This window comes from Pezoporus flaviventris, unplaced genomic scaffold, assembly GCF_033815535.1.
Source record: "Pezoporus flaviventris isolate CSIRO_AGI_PZ_B2104156 unplaced genomic scaffold, CSIRO_AGI_Pfla_v1 ptg000004l, whole genome shotgun sequence".
Classification (NCBI taxonomy): Eukaryota; Metazoa; Chordata; class Aves; order Psittaciformes; family Psittacidae; genus Pezoporus; species Pezoporus flaviventris.
This window is the reverse complement of record NW_026892552.1, coordinates 975,236-992,634: the sequence shown is the minus strand read 5'-3', so window position 1 is coordinate 992,634 and position 17,399 is coordinate 975,236.

Genomic DNA, 17,399 nt, shown 5'->3' with positions numbered 1-17,399 from the left:
TGCTAGTAAAGCTAAATTAAGACATTTGGTACATGTGTTATGTTGGAGCAAGTAACCAGAGGCCTTTCAGATCTACGAAAAAGTAGAGTATCTCTTCAGACATGATTACTGTTGTTACTTTCACTATGTCAAATACCAAAGGGACAAGAAAGCCAATTTTATCATATCAAAGTTTAGCTGGACTAGGATAAGCACGTATTTCTGCTTTAACAAGAAGACCTCATGTCACTGAGTTTAGTCAATGATGTGTTTTGCTTAAGGGAAAAACAAATGAAAACAGCTTAGTATTTCAAAAAGGAAATTCAATTAATATCTTTAACAGATGAGCATAGAATGTGGTAAGACTACTGTGAAATATCCTTTGGGTTTTAATCAATTACACTTTATAGTTCAAGTGGCTCAAATACATTAATAAGTCTTGGTGATCATATGGTTTTATGGTGGCAGTTAACTAATAAAAGGCAAAGGCAAACTTCAAGGACAATTTAGCAGCTAATGAGACCAATAATAGTAATATGAGTGATGTAGAAATTTATTTCAATACCACAGGGGTGGGAAGATACAGATCACCATTAATACTATGATATCCGTCATTGTGGCAGAAACCTACAATTCAGTCAACAAGCCAAATTCTTTGAAACCCAGTCACATCAACATTCTCTTGGGGAAGACAATAAAATGTGATTCCTCAGTTGTCGCAACTTGTCACTGAAGGAACAAGAAGACTGCCATGCAATATGCTTAAGAACAAAATTAAGGGAACATAAAAATCATACTGTCAGAAATTGATACTTTGGTTTTATTTATCAATATGAATCCAGTGAAGTTTGAAATGTTAAGGTTTTTTTTTCCAGTGAATGGAATGTGGAAACAGAATATATTTGACTGTAGTGAAATATATTCTCACCAAATAGTAACGTTTTATAACAAATATTACAATGTCATTTTCTAAATAAACCAGAAATAGTGAGCACTGCCTCAGTTCAGTAATGATACACATCTTCCTGTAGTGGCACGAAGTCTCCTGGGCCACTGAGAAAGGTATTAACTTACTTATTTTAATATGTAGTAATTTCTTGGCCAGCATAGATTGTTTCTGAAATCATCTGAACCATGTGCCTTAGTCTTTAGAAGACCACCATTAGTTACAGGAAGTGTAATTCAGACAGACAATATATTTTGTAGTAGAAAAAGATAATATTTGGGTATACCAAACTGCCCAAGAGCCAAAGCAGGAGAACCTCAGTTGCCAAAGACAGGAAGTGGAAGAAGAAATGAGGCCTGTAGAAGACTTTTGTTCTGTTCTTTTCTGTTCTGATTCTGTGATTCTACACTTTCTCCATAAAACACAACTGTTCTATCTCTAGTACATTATTTATACTTGCTGGTTTTCATTAATAGATGAAATCAGAAGGGACCTACAATCATTTAGTTCAACTGTCTGAGAAATTTAGCACTGACCGAAAGTTAAAAGCATGTTACTCAAGTTATTGTCCAAATGCCTCATAAACGCCAACAGCATGGGACATGGACCACTCCCTAGGAAGCCTGTTCTAGTGTTTGACCACCCTGTTAGTAAAGAAATGTTATTTAATATAGAGTCTGAGCCTCCCTTGATGCCATACTTTGAACCATCCTGATGCATCCTGATACTGGATACTAGGGAGAAGAGATCAGCACAGACAGATTTCATGCTGTACATGCTATGTCTTTCCACTGTCTTCTCTCTACTAATATTCTGACTCGATTTATTTTGCAAGACCCCCACACTCAACCTCAATATATCCAACATTAATTGGATTAGAATCTGATTTTCACATTAAAAAAATTGCCAAGCAAACACAGCCTTTTAACAGTGCAGTCACGGTTAGCAAAGTTCCTAGATAAACTGTTCTCTATGCAGTAATGAAAGTATTACAGATTATGATCCATTAAACAAAGCAAGTACTTCAAGGAGGAAGTGTAGAGTATGAATTTGATTTATTACATCAGGCCAGTTATTACTGCAACAGGCCACCTAATTACAGTAAATGAAAGGTGTCTCTTTCCTTTGAAGTTACCATGAAATACTAGTTGCAGTGCAGTAATAGTACACAAAGACATCAACTGGGAATACCAAACAGTGGACACAAACAGGATGAGGAATTTCATAAAGCATGTGGAAGATAACTTTGTCCAGGTACTACAGGAGCTGACTAGGAAAGATGCCCTCCTAAAAAAAAAAAAAAAATAATCAAAAAGAGAAAAATTGGTATTTTTAATTATAAAAGAATATAACAGTTTATCACACTGTTTTGATTTGATGAGGCAAGGTTTTGGCACTGGAGGAACTGCATGGGTGGATGAGACCAGGGGCTGCACCAGTGAAGCTGGTGGTGCCTCTGTGAAAAACATATTTAAGAAAGGGTAAAAAATGCTGCCCAGTGACTGAAAGAGAAAAAAATATGGAAACAATGATCCTGCAGCCACCAAGGTCAACAAAGTAGGAGCAGAAGGAGGTGCTCCAAGCACTAGAGTAGATGTGCCCCTGCCACTCATAGAGGACCATGCTGGAGCAGAGGAAAGATTCCTTCCATACATCAGCCCATGGAGGACACTATGCTGCAGGAGGTGAAGATGCTCTGAAGGAAGCTGCAGCCCACAGAGAGCCCACACAGGAGCAGGTGTTCTGGAAGGAGCTGTGGCCCATGGGGAACCCATGCTGGAGCAGTCTGTTCCTGAAGGACCATAGTCCATGAAGAATGACCCAAGTCAGAGCAGTTCACGAAGGACAGTAACACCTGGAAGCGGACCAACGCTGCAGCAGGGGAACACTGTGAGCAGTGAAGACTGGCAGAGAGGAATTCTTACGGACTGTCCACAACTCCCATTTCCCCATCCTCCCTGTACTACTCAGAGTGGGCAAGAAGGTGGACAAGTCAGGAATAAAAGAGTAAAGTTGAACCTGGGAAGAAGGCTGGACAGAAGGTATTTTTAAGTTATGTCACCATCCTACTGTGTTTTAAATCAGCAATAAATTAATTTCTCCGAGCCTGTTTTGCCTATGACAAGAATCTCTAAACAATCTTCTGTCTTTATCTTGAACCAGAAGCATTTGATTTTCAATCCCCCTGTCCTGTTGAGAAGGGCATGTGAGAGAGCAGCTGAGTAGGTGTCTGGCAGCCAGCCATGGCCAATCCACCACACCAGGTTTGGACTCCATGAAAGGACTTGCATATGAGCATAGGGAGGGAAAAAAAGAATAAAGGGGAAAAAAAGGATGAGAGAGGTCCAATGCTTTTAACTGCTTTACTGGGAATGAATATTCACAGTATATTTGGCTGATCCCTAAACAGCCACTACAGAATAGAGGCCCAAGTCTGTATTTCCATGAAAACCATATGCCCATATGCCAAAACAAGCTCATTTGAAAAATCTTACCTCATATGTGGAAACATATGTATCTTTTAAAAGAAGGAGGACAAAAGAAATAATTAAGTGAAATATTTGCCATGCCAATAATCATTATTTATTAATTGCAACATGACATACATATTGGGAGGTAATCATATTGCTTACAGACTTCGCATTTACTGCAAAAATTCCTAAATTCCAAGAATATTTACCATCACAAAAGACTACTGACTCCAAATGTCTACATGGATACAAATATTTGATGGGTTCAAACCGCACACTGGACTCTTGTTAGGCAGAACACTTTTTTTTCAGTGGAATAATCAGCACATATTCCAATAGCTCTCTTTCTACCTATTATAATTTCAAAAAAAGGCACCTGTTTCTTTGCACAAGCTAAGTAAGCAGGTCTTTGCCAAGATTCCTGTCTATTGTGCATTTATGAAAGCAAACATGAATGCCACTGGATGCCAGTAGGAAGTCTTGCAGGCCTGACACATTCAGTGCCAAAACAACGGCTCTAATTAGTGAGCAGTTCTGGTCAGACAATAAAGGCCTTAACCTTCCTTGGGAAATAATGAGCAAGGCAATGTTTGAAGCCCCCAGATAAGCTTTAGAGAACAGGGAGGGTGCAGAGAACTGTGTTAAAGGGACTAAACTGACAGACACAGATGACCTAACAGTGAACTGTGTACTTGGCAATCAGCAGCCAAATGCCTGCTATACATAGGCATCATTCAGTCTTTGATTTCCCTACTTTGTCTGGATTATCAACAGAATTCAAAGGATTATATTGGTCATTACAACTATTTAAAACAAAGCAAGGGATTTGTTGAAATAGTTTGGAGTACCTCCAAACTTAAGCAATTACTTCTATTCCAAGACAAGGCTTCCTGAGTATACTAGGTAAAATTTTATCTTAACAGAATAATTAAAAACTTACTAGCAGTATCAGACTTTGAGAAGTAGAATCATCCAGCACCATCTGCAATTTAAGACTGTTATCAAGTCACATACTTTTATCAATTTCTACAGGAAATCTATCTAAAGAATAAACCTACACAGGAAGTCCTTTCATATTGAAGAGTGGGGTTGATTGAAGAATAAGGTGGATTGAATAATGGGGTTGATTGAAGAATAGGGTTGTAAATAAGTAACCTCAAGAACTTTGGGCTTTGTTAGCAACTACAGAGAAAACTAAAATTACTAAAATAAGCTTTGCCAGAACCACCTGGTGGTTGCTGATATAACAATGATCCTAAAACAAAGTGATGAAGAAATAACCACCGGGGGTCCGAAAGCCCACTGCCACATTTTTGTATGCATACAGGAGGCATTGTCTAAGAAGTATGATGTAATGTATGTAATGTAATGAATATGTGTGTTTAAGGACAATATAATGACAGCTTGGTTGATGCCTGGTAGAGACACACTTGGAGGAGCTATCCGTGTCTCCTGGCGCTGCAATAAAGAATACCTGCTTGTCAACCTAAAACTTTGTTGGCGAGTTCCTGGAGTTTTCTCCAAATCAATCTGGCACCCCAGATGGGACCCTCTTTGCTCGGCTGCAGGACCCACTGAGGACAGGGCTCCCTAGGGCCCTCGGGAGTTTTTCCTGGAGGGACCCCTTGACTCATTCGGATCACTGCGGGAGCAGACAAGGACCATCTCATAAAAGGTATTCTTTTCTTTTATATAGTCTGTAAGATGCAAGGGGCATCTCGGTTTGGTAAACTGGTTTGGTAAGCACATGCATAGTTTGGAAGCCTTCCGTAAATCATGATAGGAAATCTCGTGGGTAAAGGCGTATACCCGGCTGCTAGCGTCCGTTTGGTATACACCCACAAGAAGCAGGGGGCTTCCTGTGATTTGGGTCCTGCAAGACGCAGTGGGTGTCTTGTAGAAAAGGTTTTGGTTTTTACCGGTATACAATCACAAGAAGCAGGGGGCATCTTGCGGTTTGGGTCCTCCAAGACACAGTGGGTTGTCTTGTAGAAAAGGTTTTGGATTTTAGTGGTATTTGACTTATGTTGTGGCTTATTATAGTTATGATTTTGGTCTTGTGATTTTGGTATTGGTGACAGACTGTTATAAATGAGTTATTAATTGTTGTCTCTGTTTCAGGTGTTCTAAGATTTTGGTCTTGTGATTTTTGTATTGGTGACAGGTTGTTAGTTTGATACAATTTTAGTCTCTGTCTCAAGTGTTGTAACTGTGTGGAGTGTGTCTGTGGGATCCCATATGTGTGTGTGAATGCGAGATTGATAATGGGAAATCATCAGAGTGGAGAGATCTTGAAAAAGAGTCCTTTAGGATGCATTTTGGCACACTGGAAAGAACTTGGAGGGTTTCCTGGGGGCTCAGTAAATGAGAAAACATTGACAAAATATTGTAACCAATGGTGGCCTTTGTATAGTTTGGAAGATCAGGAAAAATGGCCTAAAAATGGAAGAACTTTGAATTATAATACATTGTTACAATTAATGTTGGTTTTGAGGTGGCAAGGAAAATGAGATGAAGTAATGTATGCAGATACGTTTTTCACTTTAAGAAACCACCCCACGTGACAGATGGAATGCGAAAGTAATATATCTCCATCAGATCCCTTAATTTTGGCTTTGGAAAAGGATAGAGAAAATCAGAAAGCTAAGCTGGAGAGATGTTGTTCAGCCTGTGATATTGGGGGAATGATGTTTAAAGCTAAAAAAGAAACCCACAAAAAAAAAAACACAAAAGAAAAAAAACAAACCCAACAAACCAAACAGAGTAATCAGGAAGATAGGTTGGGGGATTATGTATCACAGGTACCTCTGAGAGGAGCACTCTTGGCATCTGCCCTATTTGTTATTGATAAGGAGGAAGAGGTTGCTGTCACTGGTAACAGAGCAGAAGGACTTGAGAATGTTAAAGAAGTGTGGGGAGTGTATTGGAATCGGAAACATGTAGAGAAGAAAGAGCTGAGTTGTGCTATAGGCATGGCTGCAGTGGCTGCTTTGGGACAAGTAGAAACTGCTGGAGGGACTAATGTGAGAGGATGAGGCAGAGGTAGAGGAGGAATGACAGGCAGAGGTGAGAAACTGAATTCTCCTGTGGGATGGGATCAGTGTGCATACTGTAAGGAGTTTGGATGTTGGAAGTGAGACTGCCCTGGGCAGTGCCATGGGGTGGCTCCAGTGACTGAACTGGAGCTAGACTGACAGGGACCTGGGGAATCTATCCTAGCAGATCCACTGATTAAATTAAAACGAAGAACTAGAGGAAATAAAGTGGAATTTTTAAGTGGATACAGAAGCAACCTATTTGGCATTAAATCAGAGGGAAAAGAATTTGTTACAGATGTGGGAGCTACTGGCCACCAAGGGAAAAAAAAAAAAGGGGGGGGGCAAAAAGAGGCATTCTTTCTGAAACCCTTAGAGTACAAATTGAGAAAACAAATAGGAGTGCATAAAATTTTTATGCATGCTAAATTCTTTAAAATCTTTATTAGGGCGAGAAGCAACATTTAAAGAAGGCAAAATGGAATTAAGAATTAAAAATCAATGGCCCAGATGCCTAAGGGCTGTGGCAGCAGTTGTCATGAATATTGAAGAGGCTCATAAATTCACCTTAGGACAAAAGATTACTGTACTAGTGTCCCATGTTGTAACAGCAGTCCTGGAACAGAATGGAGCCCACTGGTTATCTTCATGTTTTTTAAAATACCAGGCCACCCTTGTGGAACATGATGATATAGAAATTGTGGTCACTAACGTTGTCAATCCAGCATCCTTTTGTAGGAACAACCAACAGAACTATAACACATGACTGCTTGGCCACTATAGAGACTGTGTATTCAAGCTGACCAGATTTGAAAGAAACCTCTGGAACATGCTGAACGAGAGCCCTGGAATTGGCTAAAGACAAAAGGATAAATATTTGGACTGATTCTAAATATGCATTTGGTGTGGTCCATGCACATGGTGCCATCTGGAAAGAACGAAGACATTTGAACACACAGGAGAAACAGATTAAACATGTGTCGTGGTTTAAACCCAGTCAGGTAACTTGTTCACTCACTCCCAGTGAGTGGTGCCGAGCTGACAACAATCGAGGTCGACAAGAACAGTCCAGCAACAAATCACCACCGCTACTATCAGCTAAAACAATACTATACCACCGGCCAAGAAAGCGAGTTCCACCCGGAAGCCCCTGTCCTTCCGGGTAACTCCCAGTTACCCCCCCACCCCGGGCATGACGTGCTGTGGTATGGAATACCTCCCCGGCTAGCCCGGGTCAGGCGACCCGTCTCTGCTTCCTCACAGCTTCCCCTCCTCCCTGGCAGAGCATGAGCCTCACAGAGTCCTTGGTCAGGGTAAACATCACTTAGCAACAACCGAAAACATCGGCTTCACCAACACTGTTCTCAAGCTAGAAGTCAAAACACAGCACTGCACCAGTTAACACAAAGGAAAAACATGACTGCTACTGCTGAACCCAGGACAACATGCTACAGAAATTCTACAACTACTGGAAGCTGTTCAGCTACCTGAGGAAGTAGCTATTATATATTGTTGAGGGCATCAACAAGGTGACTCTGATCAGGAAACTGGAAATAATTTGGCCAATTTTGAAGCCAAACAAGAAGTTGAACAATCTAAACTCATTCCCTTAATCCCTGACAGCAAACTAACAATTGAGAAATCTAAACCTAGATATTCAAAGGAGGCCAGAATATTGATTGGAGATCTCAAAGGAGAGGAAAACAAAGAAGGCTGGGTTCAGATACCTGATGGGCGAATTGTAATCCCCTATAACCAACTCTGGAAGCTAGTTCAGGAGGAACATAATAAAACTCATTGGGGTAGCAACTCTTTGTATAAATACTTAGACGAACAAATTGCAGGAAGGAATCTATATACCATAGTTCAATTAGTGACAATGTCAGCTCTGTCTCAAGAATAATCCTAAAATTGAAAATAGAAATCAAATAAAGTTTTCTGAATTACCGAGAACAGGAGGTTACCAATATTTGTTGGTGTTAACGAATACTTTTTCAGGGTGGCCAGAAGCATTCCCTTGTGGAATAAATAATGCAAGACAAGTAATTAAAACATTATTAAATAATGTAATACCTTGTTTTGGAGTATCAGAAGCTATTTCTTCCGACCGAGGCTCACACTTTAGTGCAAAATAATTACAAGAAATTAGTAAAAAAAATTAGAAATTGATTGGCAACTACATGTTCCATACAGGCCTCAGGCCAGTGGGCAAGCAGAAAAGATGGTTCATCTGATCAAACAACAGACTGGTAACATATGTCAGGAAATGAATTAATATTGGTACCAAGGTTTACCACTGGCTCTATTAAGAATTCAAACTAAACCTCAGTCAAAAGAAGAGGCTAGGCCATGTAAAATTTTATATGAAAGACCATATCAGTCCCAGTTTAAAGGAGAAAGTCTTCTGGAAGTGGGAGAAGGTTAGGTCCTAGAGTTTCTGGTCAATCTGGGAAAACAATTAGAAGAAATAGGAGAATACTGGGGACAAGAGCGAGAGGCATGTTATTATCCGACTCATCCTTTTAGATCCAGAGACTGGGTTTATGTTAACAATTTTTCAGGAGATTCTCTACAGGAGAAGTGGAGCAGACTGTACCAGATAACATTGACCACCTTTACAGCAGGGAAGATAAAGAAACAACCTGCTTGGATACATTATTCAAGAACCAGAAAGACATCAGAACCAAGAAAAAGTATGGTGCATCGAGTCTTCAGGACCCACACATATGAGACTACATCGATTATAATTTGGACTTGTATAATAATACGTGTAGAAGCATACAATCAAAACCTGTATCTGAGATTGGTACAAAATGTTACTAATGTCTTAAACAAGAGTGATTGTTGGATCTGTACTCATCTACCTAAATCAGGAGAGAGACTGGATATTCCTTTAATTAGCCTCCCTATCCCCTTTAAGACAAATTGGAATAGATTATGGAGAGATCCTATTTACACCGACAAGGGCCATACAAATTTACAGGCTTTAAGGATACAAGCCTCAAATATATCAGAAGTTAAATGTATAACCACTAACAAAACTCTTAATCAAGGCAACATGTCAGTAGGAAATTACCCATATTGCAGCTGGGCAATGTAAATATCTCAGCGGCAGTTGAGGAAATGGGAAATTGAACTGCTGATGCTATTCTAGCATTACAAGAAGAAATAACCAGCCTGTCTAAAGTAGTGCTCCAAAATCGAATGGCATTAGATACACTGTTAGCATCCCAAGGAGGAGTTTGTTCTGTAATCAATGATAGCTGTTATTCCTATACAGATCAAAGTGGAAGAATTACAACTGATCTAAAGAAAATGTGGAAACAAGTTAAAATATTTCATGAGATGGCGCAGGACAACACCTCATGGGGATTCGAAGAAATTTGGGAAAAATTAACATCATGGGTATCCAATTTCTCCTGGTTGAGACAGTTGTTTTTTACTGTATTTGTAAAAATAGGAGTGGTTGTAATTACATGTATAACGGTCCAATGCTCCTTTTGGTGTTGCAAACAAACCACAACGAACTATGAAGAATGGAAGAGAAATAAAATTAAGCATCAAATAGAAACAGGGAAATACTTCAGGAAACTTTAAATAAAAATGACACAACTCAGTTGTTACAACTTTTCAAAAGACTTCTGAAAATACTTTTTAAAAAAAATAAAATGCAAATTTTAAAAATTAAATATTAAAAGGATAAACAGAAACTAAGAAAAGCAGGCATCCAAATTTGTATTATATAGATATGCAAATTGCATTTTTCCTTTCGACAAGAAAATGTTTGGTCTTTGTGATGTATGTTTTATTTTTAGTGTCAAGTTGATGTTAATTTTAACTACTTGCTTTCCCTAAGTATCCTTCATTCTTGAAGAGATGTAAGAAAATTATCTGGGGAAAAAAAAGAAAAACAAAACAAACATCACAAGCAAAAACCCAACAAATACTATTTCAAGCTAATTCTTGAAGATACATGAGAAAATTATTTATTTATGAAAAAACATTAATAATTTCAAACTGGTTTCTGATAGTAAAGTTTTCTGCATTTTGTTTAGAACTGATTATTCTTACTAGTCTGAGAGTCTATGATTCTCTTAGCAGCAATACTGCTATAAATCTATACTAAAACAATTAAGAGATATTAAAAAAAAAACCAGAAGAAAGTAAGTGTATCAGGAATTACGTTTATACATAAAAAAAAAACAAAACCAAAAACCTACCTTAGTGGCAACAGTATGTGGAGTGGCCTAAGGAAATAAAACCACAGACCCACAAGAGCATTATTAGAACTGAGAACAAAAATACACTTATAATACTGCTCTTCTTTTCTACAAACCCACGCAGAGTAGAATTAAGGATACAACTTAAAATGCACAAATATATCCTACAAATGGCTTTCTTAGAAATCTTATTACAATAAAGGGATGTATTTTATTAATTCTATTCATAAAAAAAAGTCAAGCAAATAATCAGAATGTTATAATCTACACCAATTTCAATTAATTTACTGACCCAATTGCAAGACACACATATTCAGACATCTCTCTACAAGAAAGTTATGTAGACACAAAGTACTTAAATCCAGCAAATACTAGTATTTTTATTAAATGCGGACTTGTCATGATCAATAGCCTCCAAACAAGAATGTCAAGGGAAAGAAGCTGGAGAGGTGTTATATGGAACAGAATCCCAGGGCTCATTTAGGGTAAAATTTTATGAAACAGATGTCAAATCCCACTGCCTCCTTGCGCTCACAAGAGGCAAATAGTCCCCTCCTCATTCCCTGATTGGTGCTACGGCCTCAGATGTCCCACATGGCTGCTCTTGTTTCTTGGCTGAATACACACAAGGAAGCCCTTTTTCTCCTCAAGCCCTGCTAACCAGCCCAGAGAGCTGAACTGGCACACAATGGAGACAGAGGACACTGGCAAAAGCATCTAGTCAAGGGGAAGTGCATTATCACTGGCATTAGGTCTCCTGATTAGTACTGCTGCCTCTTGAAACCTCACCCCCTTATAAAAAAAAAAAAATTAAATAAAAGGAGAAAAAACACAGCAGTTCTAGAAAGAACAGCATTCATCAGAGTTTAGACTCTCAAACTAGAACAAGTGGGAAAGCAAGTCCAAAAGGCTTGAAAGTCTAAAAGGCTTCAAAGAGCCTTCCATATAACCCATACGGCTACACATCATAAAAAGCTCCATGACTCTTCAGTTAAACCTAAAAAGCTCAAGAAACTAGTGTGCTACAGAAGACAGAAGGAGCTTGCAAACACAAGGATCAATTTCAATATGCAAGAATGGACCACAGGGTTCTAAAGAGGTAACGTCCTTATCAAACTGCCAGCCCAAGCCTAAAATCCCATTGAAAATAATGAAAATTTTGCGTAAACAATAACTATTACATATGGTATGACTATTCTAGTTGATATATAAGAAAACATGGAAAACTGAAGAAAATTCAGGATGATCCTTTTTTTCCAATCTAGTCAAATGTAACACTAATCTATACTCCAGGATTATTTGCAGCAATCAATACTTGACAGGAATAGACACCTTAGTAGCTGAAAAATTCAGAAGTAAACATTAGATACATAGGCCCGCAATCCTAACGCAAATACAATTTCATTACTTCCTCATTTTCTTCCACTTGATTGCTATTTTTTCTGTTTTGTCAATAATTTTTTTTTTTTTTTGAGTCATGGAAGATTTGAAGGAAGAAGAAAAAAATTACAGTCTGAAATGCAACATGAAATAGCAATATTGATTTACAAATGAAATTTTATTGTTACAAAAAAAGTTTGGTTTGGGGTTTTTTTTTTCAAGTACAACATGCGCTGATTAATTCAGATTGGCTTTACAGGCTGTTCTGAAGGGCTTTAACATACTTAATGTACGAGTCAGTTACATCGAAGGGACAGGGAAGAAACAAGCTTTGATAGAAGCAAACAAAAATTTTACAAATACTTCTTTCTGCATAAAATCTGTGAAGGCATTCAGATGAAGAAAAGGAGAAAAACACTGGAATGCTTTGTTGCAGTAATGTTCTTGCAGAATTAATCCAGATCATAAATTAGGATTAAAAAAAAAAAAATCACCTATTCAGGCAGAGGACTCAGGTATGGAAGGGAAACAAAATAATTTCCTAAATACTAATATTAAAAGAAGACTCTAAACATATCCCAGGTTACATGAAATCACTTCAGACAGTATGGATTATTAGATCCAGCAACTGCAACCACTGCTCTGGCTGATACACTACAATTCTCTGCATTGGTGTCTTCTAACAGTGCTTTTCAGCAAATACAAAGTGTGTTTTTCCCCTATTACCCTTCTGACCTAAGGACCTCAAGCCCCTGTGGTACTAAAGACACAGGATTATAGATGTTGCAGATTCTCCTGGAAGGCATGCTAAGGCACATGAAAATCAACAAGGTGCTTGGTGACAGCCAGCATAGCTTCACTAAAGGCAAATCCTGCCTGATCAATTTGGTGGTCTTCTATGATGGGGCTACAGAACTGATGGACAGGGGTAGAGCAGTTGATGTCATCTACCTGGACTTGTGCAAAGTGTTCGACACTGTCCCACATGACATCCTTGTCTCTAAATTGGAGAGACATCAATTTGATAGGTGGACCACTCAGTGGATAAAGAACTGGCTGGATGGCCGCACACAGAGTTGTGGTCAATGGCTCAATGTCCAGTTGGAGACCAGTAATGAGCGGTGTCCCTCAGGGACTGGTGTTGGGACCGGTCTTGTTCAACATCTTTGTCAGTGACATGGACAGTGGGATTGAGTGTGCCCTCAGCAAGTTTGATCATGACACCAAGCTGTGTGGTTCGGTTGATATGCTGGAGGGAAGGAATGCCATCCAGAGGGACCTTGACATGCTTGTGAGGTGGGCTGATGACAGCCTTATGAAGTTTAACCATGCCAAGTGCAAGGTCCTACACCTGGGTCGGAGCAATCCCAGGCACAGCTACAGGTTGGGCAGAGAAGAGATTCAGAGCAGCCCTGAGGAGAAGGACTTGGGGGTGTTGGTAGATGAGAAAATGAACATGGGCCAGCTTCAGTGTGCGCTCGCAGCCCCAAAACCCAACTGCATCCTGGGCTGCATCAAAAGGAGCATGACCAGCAGGTCGAAGGGGGTGATCCTGCCCCTCTACTCTGCTCTTGTGAGACCTCACTTGGAGTATTGTGTACAGTTCCGGTGTCCTCAACATAAAAAGGACATGAAACTGTTGGAGCAAGTTCAGAGGAGGGCCACGAGAATGATCAGGGGGCTGGAGCACCTCCTGTATGAAGACAGGATGAGAAAGTTGGGGCTGTTCAGTCTGGAGAAGAGAAGGCTGCGTGGAGACCTCATAGCAGCCTTCCAGTATTTGAAAGGGGCCTATAATGGTGCTGGTGAGGGACTCTTTGTTAGGGACTGTAGTGATAAGACAAGGGGCAATGGGTTAAAACTTAAACGGGGGAAGTTTAGATTACTGTTAGGGTGGTGAGGCATTGGAATGGGTTGCCCAGGGAAGTTGTGAATGCTCCACCCCTGGCAGTGTTCAAGGCCAGGTTGGACAGAGCCTTGGGTGACATGGTTTAGTGTGAGGTGTCCCTGCCCATGGCAGGGGGGATGGAACTAGATGATCTTAAGGTCATTTCCAACCCTAACTATTCTATGATTCTACGTTTTTGTAACATACTGCAAGAGGAAGAAATATTCTTCAAACCCCTGTATCATATTCTCATTTTTAAAAACTATCTTGACATCCTACATGGATACAGGTAAAACAAAAGTGCATATGTGAATGTGCATCAAGGAAAAAGGAAAAGACGGGTGAAAAAAAAAGCCGTATCAGTAAGGCAAGTTAGGTATTCTAAAAAAACCCAGACAAACAACAAAACACAACTCTTCCCTGTAAAGAAAGCAGAACAAATCCAAATTCAGTTTTAAGCTACATACTGTAGCTTAGAAGAAACCTGAACAATTGAGTAACACTAAATATGTCCCAGTTTGATGGCAGGTATTGCAGATTAGTTCTAGAACCACCTCCCATAAGAATACTTTTGTTGCCACTAAGACTTCTGACACATTGATTTAAGACATACAGGGGAACAAAAAAGAAAAAAAAAGAAAAAAAAAGGCATGACCTATGATTCCTGTTAAATGCTAAAGTGATTTTAAAGAAATGCACAGATTGATTGTGAAGATGCAGTTACAATATCCAACAACCACTTTTGTTTAATCAAGTGTATATGCATATTACCAGGACTGAGAGCATGTTTGCTTGTAGAATCAATGCTGCAGAGAATTAACTAGCCTATCATTCCTTGGAAAGGTCCCCACCAAGAGGGTATAGAGGTATATTTAAGGTCCATTTGCGTTTTCTACTCAAACTTATATACTGAATAGGTGAATAATAACTAACTTGGGAACTATTGTTTGGATAAAATTTTTAATTTCTCTTTCAAGTAAAAAGGTAGGAGGAAAGGGGGAAAGGCAGAAATTACCTAGACACAGTCTGTAACATCTTCTCTTCTTCAGCTAATCAGTAAAGAATACCACTTCTCTGAATTTAGAAAGACAGTCAATTACTAATTCACAGTGCAAACCTGACTCCAGAATCTGTTTATTCATATGACTTTCCTGTCTGGCAGAACAAGTGATATTAATAGAAAATGCAACCATTTTTAGGACTGTTTCCACCAGAACTGCACTAATTTGAAGGTTATTGGGCAAGTCTCTCCTGTCCCTCACTTAATTTTAAAGTAAGAATGCCAAAGAATTGTCAAGTATTATGACAATAAAGTTGTGGAATATTTTCAGCATTCCACTCATGATGTACCACTATTAAATACTGTGTGTATTTTTTAAAGGGAGTTTTGTGGGTTCAGGTTTGTTGTTTTTTCTTTTTTTTTTTTCTTAAAGTACCTAAGAGTGTGGTGCTTTAAACCTTGAAAATTCAGCAAATACATTTTTAAATGATTTTGTGAACAGCTCCAAATACAAGCTCATTACATTTGCAGGTATACCTATCTGCAGATGTCTGTACATTTCTGATTTAATTGTTTAGTTACTCTATGCAAAGTAAACCAAATTGTGACATTTATTTACCACACTTCTTCTGATATGATTAATGTACATCCTGTGTGCATGCAAAGAAATTCAAGTATTTTAGAGTGTTATTTATTATCAGTTTGCTGAAATACAGACCAAATGAACAAATATATTTTTAAAGACTAATCTGTGCTAGTTATGTATGCCATACTTAATAACAAACTTCAAAATCACCTTTACAATAAACATCACATTTATCAGTTCACATCTACCTGAGTATAATTCTTCCAAGTTCTCTACCAGTGCATCTCATATTCTAAACAGGACTTTTCAGTGTACACTACTAAAACTAGACAACTAAATGCAAAGTTCTCTTTTCAAGATTATTTAAAAGTGATAAAATTATATAACAGGAAACTTGAACTTGTATGAACATGCTTTAAGGTTACTAGCATGCCTAAATAGTAGCTTAATGTTTATAACATTCATAAGCCTACCCCTGCTACTTGGATCAGTATCACCATAATAAGGCAAAGCAGGGAAGTTTGCACTCATGGAAAGAAACCCTCACTAATATCCTTCATGATCACTAAGATTCACACACTGCTTGGCGTAACAAAGCAATAACCATAGAATAATAGAATAGTTAGAGTTGGAAAGGACCTTAAGATCATCTAGTTCCATCCCCCCTGCCATGGGCAGGGACACCTCACACTAAACCATGTCACCCAAGGCTCTGTCCAACCTGGCCTTGAACACTGCCAGGGATGGAGCATTCACAGCTTCCCTGGGCAACCTATTCCATGCCTCACCACAGTTACAGTAAATAACTTCTTCCTTATATCCAATCTAAACTTCCCCTCTTTAAGTTTTAACCCATTACTCCTTGTCCTATCACTACAGTCCCTAATGAATAATGGTGTGGTTTGTGTTTTTAACAATGGAGTCTGAATAGCTGACCAAATAGCTATTCTGAGAAAGATTTATGAGTGTTAAACATTCTATGTCATTTAATTAGAACAGAAAAGTTCCCATGTTACCTACTCTGAAAACTACCCTGCTTTAACTGTCTTCCAGGAGGGTATTTTCAGCCGTAATGAGGGAATGGATCACAGCTAGACCTCACACATATTGCATGAGCTACAACTTTGATGCAAAGTGAGCTGTCTGACCACCAACTAACATTCATAAAGTGACCAAACACCTCTTCAAGTGCCAAATGCTGACTTGGAATTCCAGGTATAAACATGTGGGTAAAATACAGCAATTGCTGTGGGATCCTTATACATACAGTATATGTATATATTTTAGTAATTCAGACATATTAGGAGTTACCTAAACTAGAAACTGTAGCACTGCCACAAACTATCCCCTAAAGAATTACTACTAATTTTCATTTTAAAAGTGACTCCTGACAATAAAATTATAAGCATTCATATCTGTCTTGAGAACAGTAGTTTTCCAAAACTGCTATCGAAGAGTCTACTACATGAACTGCGCTGTTCAAACCTTATATCCAACTAGAGCTTTTTGGGGATTTATAAAACTACCTTCAGAAAGGAATGTGCAGCATTTGTACATCTGGCATAGACTTTGCTAATCATTAGAAAAGTTTTTACAAATACCGGGGGGGGGGGGGGGGGGGGGGGGGTGGTGGTGGTGTCTATTCACATACACAAGCACACATGAGTCAAAGTTTAAAAATATCAAAAATGCTATTTTGCTATTCATATTCTTCCTGATAAAGGCAATATGACCTTAGAAGTACACTGACCAGCCAAAAATAACCATATTTTTACAGCCCCCACTAACTTTGTTATATGAGTGCAGACTTCTAGAGAACACTTTTTTTTTCATGGTTATAATTTTAAGCTCACAAACAATTTTTAAGAAAGCTTCAATTATTTTAACTGTTTGT